The 23,498-nt window shown below is 36.8% G+C and overlaps 1 protein-coding gene across 1 annotated transcript in view; it reads right to left on the reverse strand.

Annotated features, from left to right (window-relative positions):
* Nucleotides 1-23,498, reverse strand: part of Sgcz (sarcoglycan zeta) — an 895,063-nt gene that overhangs the window by 145,290 nt on the left and 726,275 nt on the right. The window lies entirely within an intron of this gene.

The raw sequence follows: 23,498 nt of genomic DNA on the forward strand, positions 1-23,498 counted from the left end.
ATATTGGGAATTTTAAAGAGTATATCCCATGTATAGTAATAAAATGCCTGCATGAAAATTTTGAAAATGAATTTAAAGTGGAAATGACTATGGAAGAAGGGACAACATCCATTGTAGAGACATTTTGAAAAATGCTAGCCTTTGCTACTTTTCATGTATGTACTTTCTACTTGGGGATATTTGTAGAGAAAACATCTGGAGATTTATGTTATCAAGATCAAAGCAAGGGGCACCATAGTTGCTGTACTAAAGATACTGTTCCTACATGAAGCTATGAAAGAAGAAATGTAAGGGGTATTAAAACAGCTCACTGGCTAGAGGTGATGTTTCAAGACAGCATATCTGGCAGAATCGTGTACAGGGCTAAAAGTTGTTAATAACACAGGACTTCTGATAAGTATGAGATGTGTGATGAAAGAAAAATTTACAGGCTTGGTGACTAAATTCATCTGATGATAAGAAAAAGAATATTATTTTTCACTTATTTCAGGCTTCACAACTGTGAGTAAAGATTGTTATCTTATAAACAGGAAGAGTAAAATTGTAGGTTAATGTCAAGAGTAGTTTTGCAGCGTCAAGCTGTACATCTGCAGAAAAAAAGGTGGAAAGAGAAAGCTGATTAAGGCATATTTGAATCTATTGTGATAGGATTGCATAATTAGTAGGTTCCGTGTGCAAATATGCATTCAAAAGCACAGAGAAAGGTTGGATAACAAGTCGTTCTGTAGGTGTGGAAAGGTGTTTTATATATCCAGGAAAGTAATCATTTTACATCTGTGTGTGTGCATGCACTCACTTGTGTGTGCGATGTGTATGCGTATACATGTGTGTGTGTACATGTCTGTAGGCATTGTGTACATGTGTATGTATGAATGTGGATGCTGAGATTGACATTTGTCTTCCTCCATAACTCATTTTATTTATTGAGGTACGGTTTCTATTTCTGGAGAACCTGGAGGTCACAGAATTTTGTTAGACTAGAATTTGCCTCAGGCTCCCCCGTCTCTGCACTTAGAGTGCACACCTATATTTTACATAGATTCTGGGCATCTAAACACTTTGCACTTCACATATCCATGCCTTTGCACTTTTTAATAAGATGTTTCATCTTCCCATTCCTCAGAGAAGCTTTGATCATTATAAAAGAATGATCAAGAGAACATGGTAAGGTCAATTCTACCCTCTACTTGCAGAAAGGAGTTCAATGAGATAGTATAACATGACAATTTTAGTAATAAGTTGTAACTCATATGAAACATAGAAAGGAATAATGAATCAGATACCACTAAAGAAGGAATGGAAAGAAGAAAAGGTGTTGAGAGTGAGCGAGAGAAGGTTTTATGAGGTTGTAAATTCAGTATTCCCAGGGGAGGAGAAACAGTCTCCCAATGAATTAAACTAGGACTTACTAGGAAGGAATCTACTAAGGTAAGTGTAGAAGTGGCTCACGTGTCTATAGCATGTAAAACAACTAAAAATACATAACTTTAAATGACAATTCAATCAGCAATGAAAAATTATTATGATGATTAAAAAGTATGTTTGATTTATACTTATGCTTTAACTTAGACAAGAACATTTTATATTTTAAAAAGAAAGACATTTTCCTGAGGAACTACCATACTGAATTCCAAAATGGCTGTACAAGTTTGCACTTCCACCAGCAGTGGAGGAGTGTTCCCCTTTCTCTACATCCTCTCCAGCATGAGTTGCCATTAGGGTTTCTAATTTTAGCCATTCTGGCAGGAGTAAGATATCTCAGAATTGTTTTGATTTGCATTTCCCTGATAGTTAAGGATGTTGAGTACTTTCTTAAGTGTCTTTTAGTCTTTTTGATTTCCTCCATTGGGAATTCTCTCTTCAGTTCTGTACCCCATTTTTTAATAGGGTTATTTGGTGGTTTGGTGACTAGTTTCTTGAGTTCTTTGTATATTTTGGAGATCAGCAGTCTACCACAGCACCTGGCAATCCCACTCTTAGGCATGTACCCAAATGATCCACATCCATGCAACAAAGACATGTGCTCAACTATGTTCATAGCAGCATTCTTTGTAATAGCAAGAACCTGGAAACAACCTAGATGCCCCTCAACTACAGAATGGATAAAGTAGATGTGGCACATCTATACAATGGAATACTACTCTGCTGAAAAAATAATGGAATCTTGAAATTCACAGGCAAGTGGATGGTACTTGAAGAAACCATCCTGAGTGAGGTAACCCATCACAAAAAGAGGAACATGGTATGTACTCGCTCATATATAGATTTTAGATCTAGAGCAAAAGATCACCAGCCTATAATTCACACCTCCAGAGGAACTGGGATACAAGGTATATTCTAAGAGATTCATTCATATAAGGTCCCTCACAGAAGGGAGAAGGGACAAGTCCCCCAATGCACATGGGAAGTGTGGGGGGGTCAGTGAATGGAGAGGGAACTAGGAGAAAGATAAAGCAAGGAGAGGAAAGCACATGAGACTAGGAAGATTGAGTCAGGGTAGGAACAGAAGACAGAAAAGAGAGACAGAGAGAGAGAGAGAGAACATAAAAGAGGGAACCATTATTGGTTCGAAGAGAAAACTGAACCTAAAGAAATGTCTAGAGACCTACAAGACTGACTCCAACTAACAATTTGAGGAACATTGGAAAGGCTACCATAAATGCCCTTCCCTGATAATAAGATCAACAATTAACTTATCCACCATCATGCAGGCCTCATGCAGTACCTGTTGGAAACAGAAGCAAACACCCATAACTAAACACTGAGTCGAACTAGAATGCAGATGCAGAGAGTGAGGACAAGACCAGGTTGCAGAAATGCATAGAGACAACTGAATTGCATAAGGAGGCACTAACGGGCCCCCAGATTGATAGCTGGGAATCCAGCATTGGACTGACTCAGACCTTCTGAACAAGGGTCTCAGCTAGAAGGTCTGAGCAGTCTAAGGGACCTCAGACAGTTGAACCAGGATGTATTCCTGGTGCACAAAAGGACCTTGTGGACAGATCCCCATGGAGGGATACTGCCTTAACCTGGAGCCAGGAGAGAAGTCCTAGTCTCTACTTCAAATGACTTGTCAGATTTCCATGACCCCACCTGGATGGCATAGTCCTACATGTGGAGTGTGGTTGGTGGGTAAGAAGGGTGGTCAGGGTGGATGTGAGAGAGGAGAGAGGGTACTAGGGATGGAGGAAGAGAGGGAGGGAGTGAGGTTGGGAGGTAGGGTACTCTGTGGGGGAAAAAAATGGAATCTTGAAATTCGCAGGCAAATGGATGGAACTTGAAGAAACTATCCTGAATGAGGTAACCCAGTCACCCCCCCTAGCAAAAAAAAAAAAAAAGAAAGAAAGAAAAACATGGTATGTACTCACTCATAAATGGATTTTTAGACATAGAGCAAAGGATCACCAGCCTATAATTCACACCGCCAGAGAAACTAGGATACAAGGATGAATGTAAGAGATTTTCACAAGGTTCCTCACAGAAGGGGAAAGGAACAAGATCTTCTGAGCATATTGAGAGTGGGGACAGTGAGTGGAGATGGAGCTAGGAGAAAGAGAATGGGAGGAGAGGAATGCTTGTGGGACTAGGAAGATAGAGTCGGGGGAGGAATAGACGAGAAAGAGAGAGAAAATAGAGAGATACCATAAAAGAGGGATCCATTATAGGTTTCAAGAGAAAACTACTCTAGAGAAATGTCAAGAGACCTACAAAACTGACCCCATCTGACAATTTGAGCAACAGTTGAAAGGCTACCATAAATGTACTTCCCTAATAATGAGATTTATGACTAACTTATCCACCATCATAGAGCCCTCATCTAGTAGTTGATGGAAACAGAAGCAGACACCTAAAGCTAAACACTGAGGCAAACTGGAATCCAGATTCAGAGAGGGAGGAAAAGACCAGATTACAGAAACCCACAGCAGCTGACCTGAACAAGGGGGAGCTAATGGACCCCCCAGACTGAGAGCTGGGAAACCAGCATTGGACTGGCTTGACTTAGACCCCCTGAACATAAGGCCTGGGCAGTCTAATGGGCCTCTGACAATGGAAACAGGATGTATCCCTGGTGCAAAAAAAGGACTTTGGGAGCATATGAGGGAGTGCCTAATCCCTATTCTAAATAACAGATTTTGTTGATTCCTCCTGGAAGACATCACCCTCTCTGTACAGTGAGGGCAGGATGGGATAGGAGAGTGGTTGGGGGGCATGGGAGGGAGGGAGAGAGGGAGTGGAAACTGGGATCAATATGTAAAATGAAAAAAAAATAAATAAAAAGAAAGTCATAAGAATGTGGTATTTGTAAGTATTGAAAAATAGTGTTTCAGTGAGTCTACTTCCCCTTAATTTAGAAAAAAATGACATTATTTTTCCTCATTGAAAGGCAAAAACAAACATCATAGAATGGCTGCAAGGTGAGCAAAAGAGCAAACACAGCAAGTGGAAATTTTAAAATAGTCATATTCTGAAAGTGTTAAATCAGAATTGTAAAGAAAATTTATCATCAGTAATGCAACTTTGTCTGTTTTGAAGTTGAGGGGATTTTTTCTAGACATGATGATGATTCAGAAGGTGCTAATACTGTTTTGAAAGTTAAGAAGAAAAAAAGACTTATCTGCAATCCAGGGTGATAAGATAGCTAGAATAATTAACATGATATGTGGCATGGGAAAAATTCTCAAATCAGGGATTTTCTTGGCTAAATCACAGTCAGTATCTATATATATTCCCAAGTGCCTTCCAAAAATGAAAGGTTCTGAAGTGGCCTCCGTATCTGTGGAATATATGAAATGTCCTCATTATAACTTCTAAGGGAGGAAGAAACAAGTTCTATTGCTAATATAATCCCCATTAAATATTCGCCTCAAAATGATTTGATAATGATCATTATAACTTTAATAGGATGATGACAATGGGAATGGTGAACATATAATATTAAACATAATACAATTTATAATATATGTGCATCTAATTTTAGGAATTTTAAACTTAATTTTACATGTTTTCCTAGTTACCATAAAATTATGAGCCCAGACATTTATACAGTTGTACCATTAAAGTTACTCTGAATGGTCTTCTTGTGTGAATGTAGGTCAATTCTCACAGTATATTATGATTGTAGCTGATTCTATAATACCTTTATTTATTTCATTTTGTTATTTCTCCTGTCTGATAGTAAAGTGAAATGATTTTCAGATTTTTTTTTTGCATTATTTATATGGTGTTGTTAGGTCAAAAGCTTTTTATAATATATCCATGTTACTAAAAGACTGACTGGCACTCATTTTTCTATTAAGTCCAGTGATATTTATCAAATGGTGAAGACAATCTACTTGCCCTGACTATTATCTTTATGATTCAATATCATCTTGGTCCTTTTAAAAATCTGACAGGAAATAATGTACAGATTTTCTCTTAATGAAGGCTTTGCCAAATACCAGAGTAAAATAGCATATAACTTACTTCTTCTCTAAGCTTCTATGTTTGTTTTGTCTCTTTCATGTAAACTCAACCCATCTTTGTGTTTTAAATTTTCCTTCCTTTTTCATACATGTTTATTCTTTGCATTTTTAATTGGCATATATTCATTATATATTGTGATGGGTCTCATAAAGATATTTTGCTCACAAAAAATCAAGTATTACAGCTATTTAACCTACTGTTATTTTTCTTTTGTCTACCTGCTTCCTAGTGCTGCTAGCATGATTACTTTGCCTGGATATCTATTCTCATGGCATGTATGTATTCACATGTGAGAGAAAATATGATATATGCCTATCTTTATATGGCTTTTTTGAGTTAATATGAATGATTGGTACTCTGTTATTCAAAAGACTTCATTATGCTTTAGGATAAAATAAAATTCTATTTTGTGTGTATGTGTCATAGTTTTTATACAGCCCTCTACTAACAGATACTTAGAATAATGCAATAACTTGGCTAATATGAATAGTACTACAAAAATATGGTTGTGTAAGTAACTCTGTGTTAGCATGTTAGATTCCTTGTGCAATAGTCACAGAGGTAGTAGAACTAGGTCATATGGTAGATCTATTTTGAGAAACCTCTATACCGGTTTCTACATTATTTATAATAATTTGATAACTGCAAACATTCTATAATAGTTTCCTTTTCCTCCTACCTTTGCAATCATATATAAGTAGTATTGGTTAGAGTTTGTCTTTTTTCAGTTTAATTTTTATTTTTTTGAAATTATATAATTGCAAATTCTTCATTTTCTTACTCCAGACTATCACACATATTCATCTATTTAAAATTTATGTCCACTTTTTCTTCAATTGTTGTTTTATTCATAATATATATATATATATATATATATATATATATATATGTGTGTGTGTGTGTGTGTGTGTGCACATAGGTTTCTTGATTTTTGATGACTGCTCTTTTACTAGAGAATCCTTGAGTTATCAATATTCTTTTAATTTATACATTGCTAAGTGTATTGAAACATTTCTGGATAGTTATTACTCTCTGTACCTATTATTAAATATTTCAATTACAAAAAAAATTTTTATACAATATATTTGGATCATGGTTTCCTATTCTCTCACATCCTTCTGGATTCCCCCCTTCTCACGCCAGTCTAATTCTGCATTCTTTCTCTCTCTTTATAAAAGCAGCAGGCACTCAAACAAAACAAACAACAAGAAATACAGACTGGCAAATCAACGCAAAATGCTCAAAACATTGAAACCACAAAATTGGAAACTATAATATATAAGAACAAACAGTAAGGTAAAAATGGCCAAACAAAGCAAAAGCAACATGAGAAAACAAACAAAACAAAACAAAGAAAAAAACTCTACCAAAACAATATTGAGTTTGTTTATGTTGGCCCATCAACCATTGGGCAAGGGCCATGAGTATAATTATATACCCAGTGGGAATCTGGGAGAAACAAAATTTTCCCTTTGCAAGCAGTTGGCATTTGAAGATAGTTTTTGTATTAAGAATGGTGCTTGTGTCCTCTTCCCATCTCAGCATTGGGAACTCACTGGCTTATACCTCTGTAGGCTTTCTGCAGAATTCTGTGAGTTCATATGTATAGACAGTCTTGTTTCCTTCTTGTCTTCCATCACCACTGGTTCTTATAATCAATCTACCTTCTCTTTTTCATGGAGTCCTTAACCTTGATAAGGGGGACTTGTTCAAGACATCCTATTTAAAACTTAGTGTTCTAAAGTTTCTCAAGCTCTGTTCAATTTTGTTCCCTTCTCCAAGAGGAAGCTTCTTTGATGATGGCTGAGCAAGACTATAGCTCAATATCACTAGGATTAATGTTTCTGCCAATGTTCCCTTAGCAAAACAGTAGTATTTGGGTTTCTCCTATGATTTGTGTTTTCATTAACTACACATACATTTAATCTCTTTTGTAAAAGTTATTTTTTAGTTTTATTCATGCCCTTATACCTTGCCCACTCTTCTCAATAGTTAAATTTACAAAACAAAAGCTAAAAAGTTACTGGTATTTAAATGCTCAGTGAACTAAAATGCTTCTAGAAAACAACTAAAAATAATTATAGATGCTAATTTATAATTAAAATTCCAAAAATATATCATAGGTTTTGGCTCTTAAAGTAAGTAATTCCATTGTTTCAGATTTATTTATATTTTATGTGTATGGGTAGTTTGCCTAACTGTATTTGTATGCCTGGTACCCACAGTGCTCATTAGGTATTGGATCCTCTGAAACTTGAGTTATGGATGGTTGTGAGTCAATGTATAAGTTGAATCCAGATCACCCGGAAAAGTGTTCAGTGTTCTAGGCTCCTATAATCTTTAGCACAATGTTCATGAGTCTGACTTTTAAAGGTAGAATATTTCTTACACAGAGATACTATATGGGGAATTTACTATGCAATACTGGCTAAACAAGGTATCATACCTGCAAATATAAAAAAAAATTATGGATCATTATTTATACTTAACATTCACATCCAAAACTGCACAATGGTTTCATGATAATTTACCATATCCCAACATCTTTAATCTCTCTGGCTACTCTGGATTAAAGTTTACTTAAAAAACAGCTAAAATATGACAAATCACAAATCACTAACAGTGAAATGGTAACATAAGCAGGACAAGCTTGCTGATAGAATACTTCAAACAATAAAACATGCATCTATTCATCAAAAATACAAAAAAAAATTATTGTTAACCCTTTTAAAGACAGATGAAAGAAACAGACACAAGAAAATGAATTACAGATTTTACACAATATTGTCTGGAAAGTCAGACATTATTTTTCAATAAGTAATATTACACATTTCATAACAATTCAAGAAAGGAAGTAATTATATCTTATAGTTTTGATATGCTAATGGTATCAGTTATTTTAAACTTCAGTATATATAAAGAAATAAATACATTGTAGAGGATAAATACCATAAAATCAGAGCCTATTTGACATTTATTAGTAGAATATTACATTACAATATATTCAATAAACTAACAGAAAATTCATGGAAAACACAAATACTGATTTATTAAATGAAAATAAAAAATCAAATTTATCTTTTGATATACATTCATTAATGTACATTGTTCTTATAAAATACATCTAATTTCTGGCTCATAATTAAATGAAAAATGTCCTTTAAAAAGGCTAAGCATTTTCTTTTTCTTACCTATTTTGGCTGATGTTATTTATACTTTATAATGATCTGTTTTTCTAGAAACCCAGGCAGAAAAACAAACAAAAGTTGACAGCTGTTTCACAGTGGTGTTTTCACTGTGCTGTTTGCTATAAGTCTGTATTATTTAGTTTAATTGGCTTACTTTTCCTTACATATAATTAAGATGTAAACACTATTGTGCTAGCAATTGATACATATAGAAATTTGATCTCTAGTTCATTTGCACTCAAATGCTGTTAATGAATGCTGTTATTACAGTGACCTGTATTATTTTAAATGTTATTTTTCTTTCTTTTATAACAGTTGATTAAATTATGTGGTGTTAAGTTGTGAGAAGATTTCAAACGTATTGTGTATTAAATATGGCAATACACATTGTAGTTAGTTCATACTAGTTAATTATACTGATATCCCTTTGGCTACATGAATTATTTTCTTAACACACAAGCACATTAAAATATTAAAATATTAATTGGAACTACATTCTGTGTTAAGGATGTAGGTTTGAGTCCCCTTCCTCTCTCTTATCCCTGAGACTTATCACCCCAAGATCTGCACAGGCTCTGTGCATGCTGCCACGGTGTATCAGTTAATGTACACTTGCTGTGTTTAGATGACCTTGTTTCCTTAGTATTTTACATCCACTCTGGCTTTTCAAATCTTGTGGTGGTTTGACAGAAATGACCTCCATAGGGTCCTATGTTCAAATGTTTAGGCCATAGGGAGTGCTGCTATGAGGAGCTATGGTCTTGTTGGAATAGGTGTGGTCTTGTTGGGGGAAGTGTGTCACTGTAAGGGCGGGCTTTGAGGTAAGAAATGCTCAGTCTATGCCCACTCTGGGAGACAATTCACTACCTATTGTCTGTAGATCTTGATGTAGAACTGTCAGCTCCTTATCTAGCATCATGTCTGCTTGCATACTGCCATGCTTCATGCCTTGATGATAAAGGACTAAACTTCTGAATCTGTAAGCCAGGCATAATTAAATGTTTTCCTTTATGAAAGCTGGTGTGGTCATGGTGTCTTTTCACAGCAATAGAAACCTTAACTAAGACACTCCTCTTCTATAGGGTTCCCTGAGTCTTGAAGAAAGGGAATTAATGATTGCTCACAAATAAAAACTTAGTTTTCTCCAATGAAGTCTCACTGGCTATTTAGTGTTAAGTCTAGTCCATGTTCAGCAATAGATGGACAGGACAAAACACACTCAATTGAACTTTTAGAGGTTCTTTGTCTCATAATGCTTGGTTAGGGTTTCTCAACCCCTCCCATCTCCACCCCCCCTTACTAGTTCTTTGGGAATATGTAATGGTTTCCAGATTTTGTGTTTATTGGATTTCTGTGTGTTCAAATGCGAATTTATCGGCATCTGTAGGTGCTTCTTGTGCATTTTTTCTCAGTTCTTTTTCTTTGGTTCACTTGTTTTATACTTGTGATATACTGGTTTGTTACTAATTTATCTAGTTTTACTGTTATTTATTATTATTTTAGATGCCTATTTGTATCCTAAAGAGAAAATAAAAAATTGGCGTTGTTTTTGGTGAGTTTTTAAATAGGGAGTATCTTAGAAGGTGTTATGAGAGGAAAAATCATAATCAGAATATATATTAAATGTTATATTAAAATTTATTTTTTCAAAAACATGAAATACTTTTCCAAGTATTCTATGATGCATTTTCTTTCTCACTCTTCTGAGAAATAGTTCACTATTACCATGGAAAGCATATAATATCTCAATAGCAAAACAATTTCAAAATGAAAGATTGTAATGTGACAAGCCAGATAGGCTCACAATCACGTAACTTATAGTGTAAAAATGGGTATTCCCAACACATCCTATGAGATACAAATTAAGGACCAAAGTACTCAAAATGTAGCAATTACCTAGGAACATAATTAATTTAAATGATTATCATTGGAATATCAGATATAGGAAAGTCCATATTAAATAACTGTGAGCAAGGAATAGGTAGAATAATTAATATATCTGCATTTGTATTAAATAATAGGAAATCACTACAAGACTGTCAGAAAAATATTTTTGTGTTCCTCTCATATGTATTTTGTAATGTGATTTGAAATCCACATAGAAGTTATGCTTAGGATTAAGTTTGCATCCTGGAAAAAAATCAGTGTTTATGACAGATAAAGATCCCAGAGAAACAAATTAGATTAAAAGGGTTGGTATCAAAATAGTATCTTAGTGACAAATGGGACAGCTGAAAACAGTATCAGGAATGTGCCTTAATGTAAATAAATTATAATGCTATATTCCTTAAAAATTGTCATCACCAACTAAGTAGCTGAAAGATTTCCATGTTAATAATTCAATAAGTGAATATACCCGAGAGACTTGCTATTACATGAGTGTTTCTTACAACTGTTTTAAATAGAATGCCAGAATTATAACCAGTGATGAGGAAGACTGGCTTTCAAATTCATTTAAGAAACCATTGCGTGATATAGTTTCACTCAGAGACTCATAATATATATTAGCATATTAAACATGACTCAGAATAAAAACAGTGCAGTTCCTTTCGTTCACACAGTTCCCTGGGGGACTTGGTCCAACAGGGTTCCTATACGTCCTACAGGGAGGTCAAATAATGTCCCCTTTATTCCCTGTGGAAATCCTTGTGTAATCAATTCTATTTTACAAATGATGCAGGCAATCCATTAAAAGGTGGTTCTCTCTCCCAAGAACCCCAGGAAAGAAAGATTAAAGTCCCTAGTTCCTACATCTCCATGAATGCTTCCAAAGAGGTTAAACATAGCTTTCCACTCTGTTACACTTCAGCCATCCTCAAACACTGGAAGGATCTGAAAATTACACAGACTTTGCCTTGTTTCATGGATGTTACTTCTTATCAGTAAAGAGTTAGGGAGAGATGTGCTTCCCAAGTTGCTTCTGGGTCTGCAGTGTGTGTCTGTCTATCTTACTATGAGCATGCATATAATTGGAGCTACAGAATGTTACTGCTATTTTTTGCATCTTTATGCACAACACAAACACATAGTGAATGTAAGATCATTTGTGCATGTGCACAAACACACATACAAACACACACAGACTGAAAAAATTTTAAATATATTAATAATCATAAAGAACTACAATGTAGGGAGAATTAAAATTTAATAATGAAATCACAATGAGGTAACAACACAAACCGGACACAACCACTAAAACTACAAATGGGAATATAGAAAACTCATGTGCTGCACTACAAGCTCATGCAATATTAAGAGGAGTAGAATGTTGCAGGTAAGCACTTGTATTTGCATAGTCACACACCGAAAGGTATCCAGAATTTATAAAGAATTTCTCAAGAGAATTTAAGGTAGTCATCAATCTCATTGTAAGGGAAGGGTATTTAAGGTAGCCTCTCCACTATTGCTTAGATCTTTAGTTGGGGTCATCTTTGTAGATTCCTGAAGATTTCCCTAGTGGCAGGTTTCTCCTTAAGCCTGTAATGACTCCCTCTGTTATGGTATCTCTTTCCTAGTTTTCCTTCTCTGTTCTCCCAATTCGACCTTCTTGATCCATCATGTTCTTCTCCCACTCCCCTTCTCTCCTCCCCTTCTCCTCTACTCTTTCACCTACCTCCATCCCCTTTCCACAATGCTCACAATTTACTCAGGAGATCTTGTCTATTTCCCTTACTCAGGAATCCATGTGTGTCTCTCATATGCTCCTCCTTGTTTTAAGATTCTCTGGGTTTGTGGATTGTTGGCTGGTTATTCTTTGCCCTATGACATCATAGTGCCTTACCCAGTAGCTGATTGAAACAGAAGCATAGATTCACAGCTAAACACTGAACCAAACTCCTGGAATCCAGTTGTAAAGAGTGGGGACTGATGAGCAAAGGCATGACCATGCTAGGAAAACTCACAGAAACAGCTGACCTGAGAAAGTAGGAACTCATGGCCTCGAGTTTGACAGTCAGAGAATCAACATAGGACTGAACCAGGATCCCTGAACTTGGGTGTCAGTTTGGAGGCCTGGGCAGTCTATGGGGCCTCTGGCCGTGGGACCAGTATTTATCCCTAGTGCATAAATGGGCTTTGGGTGCCCATTCCCTGTGGAAGGATGTTCTCTCAGCATAGATACAAGGGTGAGGGTCCAGGTCCTTCCCCAAATGATGTGACAGACTTTGATGATCCCTCCGGGGAGGCCTAACCCTCCCTGAGGAGTAGATTGGGGGAATGAGGGGATAGTGGGGAGAATGGGAGGATGGGAGAGGGAGGGAACTGGGATTGTTGTATAAAATAAGATTGTTTTTAATTTAAATAAATATTAATTAAAAGAAATAACTCCTCAGAGGCAATGAAAACCAACATAGTAAGGAAAAATGTTTCAGACAGTAACCTAATGGAAAAGAAAATTTAAAAGGCCATACATATGTGAAATGTTACTTCTATCATTCTGAGCAACAAATCTGGGATTTACTACTTTTTATCTTATTCACCAGTATGAGAACACTTAAACAGAATGATAGTACCCAGTTTGGTGAGAATATGGTTCACCCAGATTATTCTTTATTAACAGCTGGTAAGAATACCTGCACAATAGCTAGGGCAGGGAATTGGGGACACAGTAGTTTACTGGTCTACATACACAATTATGTGAAGGCTAGTTTTTGCCAACAATACCACCTAGAGTCAACTTCAATTGAGAAAATGTTCATACACTACTGGTCTGTGAATGAACCTATGTGCAAGTCTTTTTAATGTAAGATTGTCCAGCTCAAGGAACTTGCATAGGACTGAAATGGGCCCTCTAAATGTCATTAACAGTTGTGTGACTTGGGAAGTCTGTGAGGCCACTGACAGTGGGACCAGTATTTATCCCTAGTGCTTGAATTGGCTTTTTGGAACCCATTCTCTGGAGGGAAACCGTGCTCAGCCTAGATATAGTGGGGAGAGCCTTGGTCCTGCCTCAAAGACATATGCCAGACTTTGGTGACTCCCCATTGGAAGCCTTACACTTTCTGAGGAGTGGATATGATGTGGCAGGGGAAGACAGGGGAACAGAAGGAGAAGAGGGTGTGGGAACTGGGATTAGTTTGTAAAATGAGAAAATATTTTTTTAAAATGTTAAATAAATATTAATAATAATAATAAAAGATTAACCAGCTGTCCTTGGCCAATATGCAGCCAGAGTTTGTAGTTGATGTCACAGACTCCTCTTGCCATCAACAACTATGTAGAATCCTGAGATATTGCTGCTACCTGAGGCCATGTAGGTGTTCAATGGCTGCACAACTGCTGGGCCCATCACTATCTGAACTGTACTGCCAATCAGGGCCACAGTGACATCATGACTCATGCCACTGACAGGCACCATGTCTGTGACCATGGTCCAACTGCAGTTGGGGTCTGTGTTGATATCCATGACCTATGTTGCCACCAAGATCCACATGGATGCCTGGGGCACCTAGTTTCAAGTTGGTGTCTGACGACTTTGCCTCTGCTGGGGCCACACAGATCTGAGTGCCCTGCACTGCTTCCAAGGGCCATGATGTCATCTGTGCCTGGGCTGCTGCCAAGGGCTATGTCTGAGCCTGTGGCCCTGATGCAATCTAGGTTGTGTTGATATCTGTGACTCCTGTTACTATAGAAGGGAGGGAAGGTAGTAAGTATAGGGCTGCACAGAGTTGTTCCTGCCCCTGCAGTAGCTGAATCACTAGCAAAACTGGCCCTGGCCACCTGTGGCACTCCAGAAAGCAGGCCCCTGTATCTTGCCTGAACAACACAGTAAAGTTGACCTGTTGACAGGCCAGAGAGCTGGAGACTTGATTCTGTCCCCCTGTTTCATGCAGAAACACGGGTAAGGGAAAGATGATTCCCCCACTTTTCAACTGTATCAGGTGGGAGACCTAGCTTCAAGAGCAGAAAGGAGAGCTTGACCTGCCCCTCACCACCAGCAGCACTCAGCATAACAGAATCTGCACATCACCTGGGCAAAACGGTAGAGCTGGCTCATTTGGTATACTTGTCAGTGTGCACCCCAAGGCAGGAGAACAGGAGAACTGGCCCTGTTCCTTGATGTTTGCTGCAGTATGTGGGCTAGCCAGAACAGTGCTGGAGGGCTTGCTCTGTTGGTATTGATTTAGGGAAACTGACTGACAGACTAATGCAGCTACCACTCAGGCTCAGAACCAGGGCTATGAGTTGGCCCACCACAACACCCACCTCATCTATGATCACAACACCCACCTCATCTATGATCTGCTGGAGCATGTGAAGGAGACAAACCTGCAGATGCAAAGCAGGATCTCCATGACACAAGGCAAAATGATATAGAAGAGGAAACCCAGTATTCATTGTGTAGCAGAAGCCAGATGCTTCAAACCAGACCAATGACTCATTGCAATAATCACTTAAAGGTAGTGATGCATCTATTAAAGGGTATACTGTGTGACTCACTGTGTTACACTACAGCCATGTCAAGACGTTTTTTGTGTATGCTTGCTAGTTTGGTTGGTGTTTTACTTTTGAATTCTGTTTTTGTTTTGGGGGGGAGGTTGCAAGGGTGGAGGCTGAATATAAAAGAGATGCTGAGATGAACGGGATCACAATGCATGATGGGAAACCCACAAGGAGTCAACAAGCAAAACAAAAACCAAAGATTTCCAAGCTCAGCATGGGTGATACTTTCCATGGGCAGTAGGTCTTGGTGCTATAAGAAAATAGGCTGAATGCCCAGAGGTACTTGTTATAGAGAAACATGAGTGAAACCTTTCCAGAGGGTTACCTGATGGCAAAATGCAAGCTTCCAAGGGAGGGATGCAATTGAACAGAAGGGTCCTACTTATCTATGAAACCTATGAACCAAAATAATGAGCACCATGACTTAATAACCCTAAGGGTGTAATAGTGACATACATACCTTGGTGGTAATCAACATCTCTCTAATTGAACTTAAGACCTGCTTGATGAGAAGAAAATCATGCTCAGGAGCAGAAACTGAGCAAAATATCCAGGGCAAGTGGAGTCATATATCTTCGAGAAGAACCTACAACCATATTATGAAACGAACATAATTCCTAACCTTATTCTAAATATCCTTATATCATAAGATCCACTCAACAAGGAACTTCTCTTTGCATCAGAAAAATCCCATTACAGAAAACCACAACCAATAAAAATGTTTGAGTTGTGGAGCCCAATCTATAGCTACAAAACAGCTCTTGTACCTGAGGCTCAGGAATCATTGTTGAAGAGGTGCTGAAATATTGTAAAAATTAGGGAATCAGGAAGTTTGACATGTGATTGAGTCTCCTAAGGATATCAAAGATGTTATATCCACCAAATCTCACCAATATGACTACCTAAACATATGTGATATATATATATATATACATACATATATACATATATGGATATATGTATATATATCCATAGCATATCACCAATGACTACATAAGAATGAGTCAATAAAGGACAACAATAGACACGATAAAGCAGAATGTGAGAGTCCACAAGGGTTCTAGGCCACCCAAAGAACTATAAGCTACTAAGGAACACTAGGAGTAAAAAGAACAAAATGAGTGGTTTTCCAAGAGCAAATATTAAGCCCTAGATACAACAGGTAAATAATATTCTACAAATTGATGAGGCTGTGTAGATGCATTTAGGAATACATATGAATATACATATATAAACATTATTTTCATATAATGACAGTACAAAAAGGGGACATGGATATAGGAGGAAAGTAGTAAGGGGTACATGGGAAGGTTTGGAGGTAAGAATGGTAGAAAGGAATTAAATAACTATGCTATAATCTCAAAATATCAAAAAGTATTAGAAATATATATTTATAAATACCAAAGCAAAACAAAAACAGGGTGAGCAGGCAAGTACTCAGCATCCCTTCATGGCCTGTGCATCTCCAGATTTCTGCCCCGACTTACTAGGATGATGAATTTTTACCTGAAATTATAAGAACTAAGTCCTTTTCTTTTCAAGTTGTCTATAGTCTTGGTATTTTATCACAATAAAAGAAACCTTAACTAAGCAAAATGCTTTAGCCATACAGTTTCAGAATTATTCCCATAGAAAAGAATGTTTGTACTATAGACAGTAAAATTATAAGCATATGTTATCCCGAAAATTATAATACAAATAAGCACAAAAGAGAACAATGATCCATCTTTCTCTAAATGCTTTACAAGCCTGGTGTTATCCAAAAGTGTTTTTTTTTTTTTTTTTTTTTTTTTTTTTTTTTTATATGTTCTCTGAAGTCTGAAGTTTGAATTCTCTTACTTGGTTCCTAATAACTTAACAGCTATTGAGGAAATGTTCTAAATCTGACATACACATACCTGATATCTCAATATTTAATATTATTTTGGAAAAGCAATCATTATCGATGCCTTGGCAAACCCAGATTCTATACAACACTGAGCTCCACTCCTAGAGTGTGACTAGACGGTATCTCTTTGAACTACAAGTTTTTCACTTACTAATCAGTTGATAAAAGCAAGCACTTCCCAGGTGCTTTTTATAACTTCCCATGAGTTCAGGATCTGCTTTTCTGAATGAGTACCCTTGTTCTTCAAATGATGAAAACATTTTTGAATAATACTTGTCAAAATTCACTTCTCAGAACCCACAACCAATGTACATACAAACCAGAGTTATTCATAGTATAAATTACAGGCTTTGTTGTGAATTGTATTTCAATATTGGCTTCTGAAATATTAAAAATTCAGAGAGTATTTAAATGTGAATATAGGAGAAAGGAATGCAAGTTAAGTCTCTACATAGCATACTAAATTTTCTGTAAACTTAAATACCACTCAGAGAATAAAACACAGACATAAATTATTCCGTTGTTCTATAGCAATTTTGTTGTGATTAGAAGTTTAAATTGTAGGGGAATTTATTTAATCCATTAATAGAAACTTAATCTTCTCCAGTGACAAAGACATGTCATTGAATCAATGTTTTAATTTCAAGTTTTATAACATCATGAGATCTAAAGATAAGTCAAAAAACAGGAACTTGTGAGTGAGGATTACAGCATCGGGGGCATTGGTTAAGTGAATACAGTCTTGCCTTTAGAAGGCTGTATTATATAATTCTTTTAGTGAGAGATATTTTACCTAGCTGAATGTCAAATATGCATAAGAAATAAAACTGTGACCGATATTAAAACAAAATATGTTGGTGGTGGCAAGAGAATCAGAGGAGGGGAGAGAAAAGAAACTGGTTCATATATAAAATAAATTTTAAAAATTTAATTTAAAAAGGTTAGACTGTAAAGCTGAAACAGAAATGTTTTAAATCTTGAGGCTAATTTGAGCCAATATATAAAAGGAGATACCAAATTCACTAAAAGATTGGAAATATTTTAGGGTTAATGGTTAAAATAGCAATAATCTATTTTGCATTGCAGATTATGTATCCACCCCTGTAAATTTGTGAATGTAAATTTTTGTGTTTAAATTACCTCCCTTTTGCCCTTCTATCTAATAACATACTGATTAAACATTATTGTTTACAACAATAGCTTTTGATTCCATCCTAGTAGGTAAGTTTTCCATTTTTTTTCTTCGTTTCTTTACTTTTCATAATAAAATGTTTATCCTAACACCTGCTCAAATAAACAAATCTCTTCCTAATCAGTCAAAGCGTACTTGTCCTAGTTATCTGCCCGAAGGTGTAGTTTGCTATCAAAATTCTGCTGAGAAAGGTTAAATTATTCTTGCTTTTAAAAAAAGCAGTCTAAGAGAAAAACTTTTTTTTTTAACCTACATTCTAGCATCTGATGAAACAGAGAGGCTCCACATTGAGATAATATGAGTACAGCCACAGGCAACATTCCTGCACAGAAGAGCGCTACAGTGCTGTCTAAAGTTTTATTGAGGATTCCTATAATAGCCAGCTGCACACGTTCTATCTAGTTTTAAATTTTTCATAAAACTTATATGGAAACTATTTGTTTGTTACACCATTCACAGTATTCCCTACATGAGAAATTTTCTTACCATTTAGTAATAAGATCCAAATACTGTTCTCCCTAGAAAACTAGTGCAATTTTTTTTTTTTTTTTTTGCTTATCAGACACAGACGTGTGTTTTCTTCCTCTTTTGGCTAATCATATTTAGTGTTTTGCTTAGTCAAAAAAATGACTATAGTTTTTATAATGAACATTTTCTTCCACACATTTCAATGTCTACTGTGGTGGTCCAACTGCAGGTATTGTTATAAACAAACAATTTCATATTATTTTATAGTACAAGAAAAATATACATATACATCCACCTCATAAGGGATGTATTCTGATGCAGGATCTTCCATACACTGCACTGCATCCTATAAGACAAAAAAAAAAAAAAAAAAAAAAAAAAAAAAAAGGAAAGAAAAGCTAGAAAGCTAGCAATAAAATGACTACTAATGCTATTCTGGTATGCTCATAAGTGCATGGCTAAATGCTTATGAAGAAGCTTCCTGCTGCAGCAAATGGGAACAAATACAGAGACCCATAGCCAGACACAGAGAATGAGAGACCTTGGAACATTTAGCCCTAAATAGGATATGTTCCTTTAACTGCCTCCCCTCAAATTCAGGAACCTTGCTGAAGAAGGGGAAGAAAGACAAGAGCCAGAGGGCATGGAGGACAGCAAGAAAACAATGTCTTCTAAATCAACATGGTAAAAGCTTATCTGAACTCACAGAGACTGAGGCAGTCATGCACAGGGCCTTCATGGGACAGCACCAGGTCTTGTGCATACATATTACAGACTTCAGTTGAATGTTTTTTAATGTGATTTCTAATGTGGGAAAGAGTGAATCTTTGATTCTGGTTCCTTCCCTTAGGCTCTTTTCTTCTGTTTATTTGTTTTATGTTGTGGAGTAATCATTCTGTACACTGTGAAGACGTGTTGCTTTAATAAACAGCTAGACAAGAAGGTTAGGCAGGGCTTGCAGACCAGGAAAAAAGTGCTGGGAGAAGGAGGGCACAGTCACCAGGAGAAGCAGGGAGAAGCAAGATGAACATGCCATGTTGAAAAAAGGTACTCAGCCAGGTGGTGGTGGTGCATTCCTTTAATCCCAGCACTCGGGAGGCAGAGGCAAGCAGATATGAGAGTTCGAGGCCAGCCTGGTCTACAGCGCAAGTTCCAGGACAGGCTCCAAAGTAATACAGAGAAGCCCTGTCTTGAAAAACAAAAACAAAAAACAAAAAACAAAAAAAAAAAGAAAAGAAAAGAAAAGAAAAGAATAAAAGGTACTGAACCATATGAAGAATGCAAGTAAGACCAGTCTGATGGCTGGGAAACCAGCATAGGATCAACCCAGACTACCTGAACATGGGAGTTTGTTAGGAGGACTGAGCAGTGGGAAACCAGCAGTTTGCTGACCTCGCCCCCTGACTATGGGCGGGACACGGCCATCTCATTGCTATGTCACTCATTATGGAGCTGCCTAAGGGACTCAGTTTTCCTTTTAAAGCAAGAGCATCCCCATCTTTCTCTCTGTTCCTCTCTCTTTTGCTTTCTCTCTTCCTCTCCTCTCCACCAATAAACTCCACGTGGGCGTGCTGAGACTCTTATTTGTGTTCATAGGTGATAGCCGGAGTAAAAGAACAACATATGGGGCCTCTGGTAGTGGATCAGTATTTACCCCTACTATACCAATGGACTTTGGGAGCCCATTCCACATAGAGGGATACTCTCTCAGCCTAGACACACGGGGGAGGGCCTAGTCCTGGCTCCAAAGAATATGACAGACTTTGAAGATTCCCCATGGAAGGCCTCACCCTCCCTGGGGAGGAGAAAGGGGATAGGACAGGGGTTGGTGGGGGGAAAGGGGACAGGGGAGGATGGGAGGGTGAGAGAACTAGGATTGACATGTAAAACAAGTTTGTTTCAAATTTAAATTAAAAAGTTTCCAAAAATAAAATGAGATACATGTTAATTTATAGTGTGGGATCTAATTAGCAACAAGGCTAAGCTATCAGCCAAGCATTTATAATTAATAATAAGTCTCTGTGTGGTTATTTAGGATCTAGATAGCAGGACATAAAATTATGCCTATAGTCTTGTCCAAATTCAATATGATAATTCTCCTTTTATCTTTTTTAACTTCATTATTATCCATTTGAAGCTTACTATTCGTTTTCTAATGAGAGACAGAAAGTGAATGGATTGATTGTGAGGTTAGGTAGGCATGAACTAAAAGGAGTAGAGGATGGGGAAATGTAATCAGAATATTATGTGAGAAACAAAATTTATTTTCAAGGTAAAAAGTTCTCAAAATGTTAATAAAATATTGTTTAAAAATCCCCCACAAATATATGTATCCTGTGTGGGGGTTTGAATGAGATCTTCTACCCCATACAGTCATGCACATTTTTCTGAAGTTAGTAGTGCAGCTTGGGGAGGCTTGGGAGGTATGACTCTGCCACAGAAAACTTTGACTGAAGGCAGGCTTTGAGAGTTTACACATGCCTGCCATTTTTAGTTTGCTTTGTCTGCTTCCTGTAAGAGGGTTGAGATAGGTGCTCACAGCTTTTCTTGCAGTCATGTCTGTCTGCTGCTATACTTCCCTGCTGTGGTGGTAATGAACTCTTGTCTGTCTGGAAACATTTGTCCAAATAAACTCTTCCTTCTATAAGCTGCTTTGGTCATAGCATTGGCCTGAAAGCTTCACCTATTGTCTAGCTTCCATAGTGTTGGAAGGTTCTATGCTGGCTACTAGGGGGGATAAGTAAACAACAATCTCATTCAACTGGAATTCTGTGAGTAACAGAGTAGCCTGGCAAGATAAGCTCAATGGTTCAATAATGGTGCGAATACAATGGAGTTAGTGTAATAATTCTTTACATACCATTCATATTGCATTATTTCAATAAGTAGTTGAAAGGTCTTCTATAGTAAGTTGTATACAAACACTCTCTGTTACACTTACAGGAATGAAGCCGATCATGGTTTATACATGGTCTCTGGTAAATATCTCCAGATTTAGAAGGAAAAAATGTATGTGAGGATAATGGGAGAGTATATCCACAGGGAAAGTCCCAATCCCAAATCCAAGCCATGGGCTGACACATGCAAGACTTCACATCACAGTCTGATGCTTTGCTGTAGGCTCTTAGATTTGCCTGTGTCTTGTCCTTTCTTCTCATGTCTCGCTAGGTTTCTTAGTTTCTCTTTGCACATTGACAGAAGCCTTCCAGGGAATCTCACTGTAAGCAATGATATCTGTTCCAAACTGCTATTTCATAGCCTCTCTCCAGTTGTCTGATGGAGGTTAAAGGGTCAAGAGCTTCACTCTAGTTCTCACATTTTATGCCTCCCTCTCTTTAGAATGTCCTTTCTTCACTCATGCCTTTGATGGTGTACTTCATGCTTTTCTAAGATATTCTTCCATCCTCTTCCTAGACTTTAGACATCAGATTGTTTTCTATTTTGTCATATTTCCCTGAATAATACTGAAGCCTTTTTTTACACTTCTTACTACTAAAACATTTTCAGTTGACAGTATATACATATACATATATATATATACATATATATATATACATACATACATATATATGTAGTTTCTTTACCATACCCAATCATTGAAGTTGAAGTAATATTAAGCTTTTATTAGATACCTTCTAAGATCTTTTCACAGTTTATGAGTATTAGAGGAAGGAAAAATGTGAAGATTTCTTGTCTAAAACCTACCATTTCTTTTTAGAAATTATTCCAAATGACAGTTTATATTCAAGAATATTTTGTTTGCTACAATTATATTTTGTTTGTTTGCTTGTCTTGAGACATACTCCCCCTATGTAGCTCAATGTGGCCTCACATAACCCTTCTGCATTTGTCTCTTAAGTGCTAGTATTACAGATGGGGATCACCATACTCATCACATATAATAATCTTAATTATTGATGTTTATGGTTCCTCCACTTTGATTTTAAACAGTTTGCTTTTAGACATTCAGACTACTCCTTTAAGAACAAAGTATTCTTCTCTCCCACTGTTCATCTGAGATTCATTCTCAGATGAATCTCTCTCCAGTTTTGCACTACCCAGAATATTGTATAGTCTCTGAATTTAAATAGGTACAAACAGGGAACTCTTTTCGTGGCCCTGTTTCCTGAAGGTTCACATTGCAATATTCCAGGCTCGAGGGTTTTCTGTAGAATAGCAATGCTCTCGTAGCAATTATGTAAAATCACCTCTTCTCTCTGAGCAGTTCTATTCCATTATTTTTTATTTATTTATTTTTTTACAAGCATGTGTTGACCTTGACTTTATTCTGCAGCAATCCTCCTGGCTTGGATGTTCCAACTCAGCTTCTGTTTCTCAGTACTCCCAGCCTACAGCAATAATTCAGTATGCAATTACATCATCAACAGTTACAGGTTTTAAGCTTTGTTCCATGAAATGATTTCCCAATGAAAACCATAAGCATCGGTATATCAGAGGATTTGTCTATGTTTAGCAAAGCTTGACATTATTGTTGCTCACAATGAGCTTTGTGGTGGGCCAGTCTCACAAGTGTTTGCCCTGACTCTTTACTCATTGACACTCACTTTCTTCCTCAGAGGCAGGCACACTGGTTACATTTCTATCATTGTCTAATTTTGTAACTTTCACTAATGCCTATTGCTCTAAAGTCCAGCAAAAGAATTTATCAAAATAGAAGTGTTATGTCAAAAACAAAACAAAACAAAAGCTGTATTAGGGAATATTCCTTCACACTGTGAACCCCGAGTTTTTGCATTAATTGATACAATTAACCTTGGATCGAGAGGCTGAGTTAGCAACTAGTTCACAGAATGTGATCATAAAGCATCAAAAAGCTTCCTGAGGAGTTGGAGAG

Source organism: Phodopus roborovskii, unplaced genomic scaffold (genome assembly GCF_943737965.1).
Source record: "Phodopus roborovskii unplaced genomic scaffold, PHOROB, whole genome shotgun sequence".
NCBI classification, from domain to species: Eukaryota; Metazoa; Chordata; class Mammalia; order Rodentia; family Cricetidae; genus Phodopus; species Phodopus roborovskii.